Source organism: Pinus tabuliformis, chromosome 4_2 (genome assembly GCF_031772625.1).
Source record: "Pinus tabuliformis cultivar Carrire ecotype Pingquan chromosome 4_2, CPIR1, whole genome shotgun sequence".
In the NCBI taxonomy this organism is placed as follows: Eukaryota; Viridiplantae; Streptophyta; class Pinopsida; order Pinales; family Pinaceae; genus Pinus; species Pinus tabuliformis.
The window spans coordinates 459,934,130-459,940,527 of record NC_142304.1 but is presented as its reverse complement, the minus strand read 5'-3'; positions in this window follow the sequence as shown (position 1 = coordinate 459,940,527).

The window sequence follows — 6,398 nt, the reverse complement described above, 5'->3', positions numbered from 1 at the left end:
GAATGTAGTCTTCAGATGTGATCAACCCAATGGTTAGGAAACTGGTCTGTTGATTCTTTGCTACACCACAGGGGTTCAGCATCCCCATTGGATCCAACGTTATCCATGATAACCACTAAAAATAAATTTTAGTTTTCTTAGTCATGGTTTTCTACCAATGATCTTTATATCTATTTGTTTTTTTTGTTTTTTTTTTTTTTGTTTTGTTTTGTTTTGTTTTGTTTTGTTTTGTTTTTTTTGGGAGGTTTTTTTGGGTTTTTTGTTTTGTTTTTTGTTTGTTTGTTTGTTTGTTTTTGTTTTTGTTTTTTTTTTGTTTTTGTCTTCTTCTTTTTTGTTTTTTTTTTTCTTTTGTTTGTTTTGTTTTTTTTTGTTTTTTCTTTTTTTTTCTCTAAAAGAGGTTGTTGTGTTTTTCATTTTAAGATTAAAGAAGGAAGGACAAGTCTATTCTAATTGTTTTATAGAAATTACCATATTCTCAAAAACCCATTTCTCTCACTCGTCTCATTTCATCCGCAGACCCATTTCCAACTCTAACTGTAACCCATTTAAACTTTAACCGTAACCCATTCCAACTCTGGCCGTGTTTCCCCATTTATAACTCTAGCTACATTTCCACTTTTTCCTTTGCATATATCTCTACCCGTCCCCCTTCCCGATTGCGATTGCGATATTGTATATCATAATATCCCTTCCTGTCGATTATCATATCCAGGTCCTCCTCCGTTGGCCAATTGTGATATTACATCCTACGTTGATTACAATATCGCATTTCTCCTTTGATATCACATATTGCAAAACTTTCCCAGCTATCGCAATAAATTTCTCCCCCCCCCCCCAACTGATTGTGATATCGTAGTTCTCCGTCAATATCACATATCGCTAGATCCTCTGTCAATTATGATATCACAACTCTTTCCTCCCCCCCAAATTGTGATATTATTTTGCCTACCAATTGTGATATCCCTTCTCCTCTCCGATTGCGATATAAGTTCCACAGCCCATTGCGATAGCCCTTCTCCCACCGATTGTGATATCGTAATCAGGCATCGCACAGTCATTAGTTCCTACTCTGTTGAACTCCCTTCCAACTTGCGATTGTGATGGATCTGAAAGGTTATGTATTATGGTTTTATTCCAGGTCCGGTATATTGGGAAATCAAAGACCCCCTCCTGTATTGTGATTGTGATAAAAAAAGACTCGGATGAACGGCCCAAATCAATGAAAATTAAGGTATCCATCTCGCTTCCACTCTATGAGACAAAGAAGGTGTTTCTCGGCGTTTATTTAGTAGCATGGTTATTAAACAGAACGTGAGAAAAGATGACAGTGAGAAAAGAAGACAATGAGACACAGAGGGTAGAAAAACATAGAAGATATCGAGGCACTTTCACCACGTTTCAACAGCAAACAACACAACAACATTCAAAGGGCTAGATGTATGAATTCTCACAAATATAGTTCCGTGCTTCAAACAATTTTGTTTCCCTAAATTATTGTAATAGTTCATACGACTCCCATTTATATTCAAACTCTGTTGTAATAGAAATCCCCAAGAAGGCTCAAGGTTTTATTAGATCTCATTTATATTGATTGAATCTAGCCCAGGTAGCAGATTATGTAAAGGGATAAACAAAGGGTGGATCGATGTAGTGAGAAGATCACTATTGTATTGTTTTCAATTAATAGAAAATACAGTTGCAACATACTATGTTTTAACCTAAGATTCATTTCAGTTTTAGTCCTATCGTATCATGCTCCTTTGTTATTAGTTTTCAGAGTTTATTTGATTTCTTGGAATTCAATATTGCACTGCTCCAACTTCCTTCAATTTGTAGTGATTGCAGTGAATGTCCATTTCCACATTAGTAAACCAAAAATTCCTCAACTTCCATAAAACAATGTTGTTTATTATTTTTTTCTTTAATTGATTCAATGCCCAATGGTGGTTGTCGTCACACTCTTTCACCTAAAAAATCACATAGAAATCCAGAGTTAGCCATTTGTATTTTAAAAATACTATTGAGAGAGCCCTCTCAGATTGGAAGGGCTAACTTCCAATCAAAATTTGGCTTGAAATAGATACATTGGGTTGAAGGTTTGACCCAACGCAACACCCACCAATCTGGTTGATGACATTTTGGTGTGTCTTCTAGGAATCGAAAAGCTCTTTTTTACGTGATTCTCTTCGAGTATCTTCTTTCTGATTCTTGAGGGTAACAAGAAATCAAAAGTTTTGAAGGTTGTGATAATATCCCAGAGACTCCACTCTTAAAGAATTCTGGAGACCGAAGTTTCATGGTGACTCCACTGCTTGTAGATCAGTAGCTTGAATATTTCTAAGATGAGTTCTACCACAAGTCTATTCCAGTCACCAATTAAGGTAAAGTCTCTTCCATTTATCAACTCAAGTGATGGAACTAGTGTTATTTCTAAGTTGCCAATATATGATCCATTACTGATTTTGTTCAAGCACAGTCAATAAGCCCAGGTGTTGGATCATCTTTTTGTCTGGTTATACTAGAGATTTTATGTCGCTTGAATTAAACAGGTGGATTTTCAAATTTTAGAGTAGGACATAAATAAGATTGTTGGGCAAGTATTTCCTTCAACTTTAGGTTACGATTTGCAGTTTTCTTATTAGTTTGGTTAAGTGGGTTTAAATGTAGTCTTCAGATGGGATAAACCCAATGGTCAAGAAACTGCTCTGCTGGTTCTTTGCTACACCACAGGGGCACAACATCCCCATTGGAGCCAATGTTATCCATGATAACCACTAAAAATAAAAATTAGTTTTATTAGTCAAGGTTTTCTACCACTAATCTTCATATTTATCTATTGTTTTTCTGAAAGAGGTTGTTTTGCTTTGCATTTGAATATTAAAGAAGGAAGGACGGGTTTATTCTAATTGTTTTGGAGAAATTCCCATACTCTCTAAAACCCATTTCTCTCACTCATTCCATTTCATCTACAAACCCATTTCTAAATCTAACCCTAACCCATTCCAACTCTAACCGTAACCCATTCCAACTCTAGCTTTGTTTCCCCATTTCGAACTCTAGTCGCATTACCATTTTTTCCATTGCATATATCTTTGCTCATCCCCCTTCCCGATTGCGATTGTGATATTGTATATCGCAATATCCCTTCCTACCGATTATCATATCCAAGTCCTCCTCCACTAGTCGATTGCCATATTACATCCTCCGCCAATTGTGATATCATAGTTCTTTGTCGATATCACATATCGCAAAAATTTCTTTCCTGTCACAATAAATTTCTTCTCCCCCCTTCCAATTGTGATACCACAGTTCTTCGCTGATATGTCGTATCACTAAATCCTCCGTCGATTGCAATATCACAAGCCTTTCCTCCCTCGCCGATTACAATATTATTCTGCCCACTAATTGTGATATCCCTTCTCCTCACTAATTGAGATATTTTTTCCATTGCCAATTGCGATATCTCTTCTCCCACCAATTGTGATCTCACAATCGGGCATCACCCAGTCATTATTTCCTGCTCTATTGAACTCCCTTCGTTCTTGCGATTACGATGGATCAAAAAGGTTATGTATTATGGTTTTATTTCAGGTCTGACATATTGGGAAATCAAAGGCCCCCTCCTTTATTGAGATTGCGATAAAAAAAAGGACTCGGATCAACAACCTAGATCAACAAAAGTTAAAGTATCCATCTCACTTTCACTCAGTGAGACAATGAAGGTGTTTCTCATGGTTTATTTAGTAGCATGGTTATTGAACAGAACGCAAGAAAAGAAGACAACGAGACATAGAGGGAAGCAAAACATAGAATACTGTGAGGCACTTTCAGCACGTTTAAACAACAAACAACACAACAAGATTCAAAGGGCTAGATGTATGAATTTTCACAAATACGGTGTCGCGCTTCAAACAATTTTATTTCCCTAATTATTATAACAGTTCATATGACTCCCATTTGTATGCAAACTCTATTGTAACATAAATCCCTAAGAAGGCTCAAGGTTTTATTAGATCTCATAGATATCAATTGAATCTAGCCCAGGTAGCAAATTATGTAAAGGGATCTCTTCTCTATAAATGTGTAGATTTTTGACTCTAAACAGAGCGGGGATAAATGTAGCGAGAAGACCACTATTGTATTTTTTTTCAATTAATAGAAAATATAGTTGTAGCATACTTTGTTTTAATATGAGATTCATTTTGTTTTAAGTCTTATCCTATCATGCTCCTTTATTATTAGTTTTCAGAGCTTATTTTATTACTTGGAATTCAATGTTGCATTGCTCCAACTTCCTTGAATTTGTTGTGATTACTGTGAATGTCCATTTCCACATTAGTAAAACAAAGATGCCTCAACTTCCATAAAATAGTGTTAGTTGTTGTTTTTTTCTTTAATTGACTCCATGCCCAATGGTGGTTGTCCTCACACTCTTTCACCTAAATATCACATAGAAAACCAAAGTTAGCCATCTGTATTTTTTTTAAAATATTGATAGAGCCCTCTCAGATTGGAAGGGCTAACTTCCAATCAAAAGATGGTATGAAATAGTTATGCTGGGTTGAAGGGTTAACACAGCCCAACCCTCACCACCCCAGTTGATAACCGGCAGTAGAGGGTCTGCTAGACATGACTACGTAGATTTGGAAAATAGTGCAGGACATGTAGGAGGAGGCCTGTTGGACATGTTTGTGCAGTTTATGAAGGTAGTGTGGATCAAGGCAACAGAGGACCAGTAGGACATGTCTACACAATTTTGGAGATCAGTACAGAACTAGTTATTGATGCAATGTGGGGTTCCGGAAGACAAGAAGGAGGCTTGTTGACTGTGCTTGAGAAATGTACAGTTTAGTTTGGACATGGAGGCAGCTTTTGTGTAGTTCTGGGAGGAAGACAGGCTTCTCACCTCTAGGATTACGCAATGCAACTGACCTGGAGGAAAACCTCAAGCACTATATAGTTCTGGGTAGCAGAGCAAGGTGAATGAGGGTTGAGATTGCATAGTGCAACTCAGTCTGGATTTGATGGAAGAGGGTTGTCTAGTTGGACAGATTTTTAGGAAAATGGTTAAGTGTTGAAAGAAAGTGAACTTGTGCAAACTTGACATTTTGATCATTCTCTTAGCATACTTAGACAAAGAGACAACATAGACCACCAGTACAACAATACAAAACATGCCCTCGGTGAGACTATCTTAGAGCTGAAAGAAACAAGTGCGACAATTTAGATAGACCTTCGAACAACTGTGACGACACTCGAACAACTGTGACGACACTTGCGCGACAATGCTTACAACTTTGTGTGTGAGTACGATGGATGTTTACATAGTGAAGGCAACCCAAACACACAAAGACAAACCTTCAAACTCACCAGAACAATATCGCAAGTGTGACAAAGCAATCAATATGCCAAAAGATGATTGTTGGTCAAAGAAGAAAAATCTTGGTGAAAAGACTTCATAAGAGTTCGTGGGGTGACCTCGAGTGTTTGTGACCATCAAAGGAAAAACCAAGGAAGGCTCCAAAATTTGGATGTAAGACAAAATTTTGGAGGGTGTTGCAGCCACTACAACACTTGGAAACCCACTGATTGAATACCAGCTTCTTTGTTTTGGTTCATTTATAGTGCAGGGCCTTGGCCTTTCAGGGAGTATTGATTCATTGTGCAGTTCACTTTGGCTTCCCCACTTACCCTATGGAAAAATAAGGTTCACCTTGTACTGACTTAGTTGGAAAAAACACAAAATTTAGCCACATCACAGTGTTTCAAATCGGGAAGGGTAATTTGGCTCACGAGCTTAAGATTTTCAGAGTACAGTTTTTCATCTCTGGTGTTTCTCCGTTGCCAACAGGACTAGACAGTACCCCGATGTAGTCACGTAGGAACACAAGCATTTCTCCATTGCCAGCAAGCCTTGATATTACCTCGATGGCTTTTCCTCCTTCACCTTTCTGCACATGAAGCCTTTCTCTTATTTTGCCTTTTTTATTTTTTGAAAGAGAACTATGCATAGGAACTTATTTATTTTTTGGGTGGAAGAAGGATCCTGACTTATTAAGAGAAGGAGAGGTTGTTCCTTTAGAGAAGCATATAAAGACCTTTGATTTAGGTTTTCTCGTTTAGATTTTCCCCTTCTCTGTTTCTACTAGTTGGATAAGCTTGAACACACCAGAGCAGAAAACTGAGTATAGGCATGAGGTTTCCCAGACTGGACATGGGTTCATGGTTTGACCAAAAAATTCCTTACAGACGAATCGTATTTTCCGTCAAGACTTCATCGACCAGAATTTACAACCAAGCACAAAGAAGATGGACACAAGACTGGCCAAGCACTGTAGTGTCACAAGACTCTTTGAACTTTAGCCACATACCCATTTAGAAACTAGAACACAGTGTAG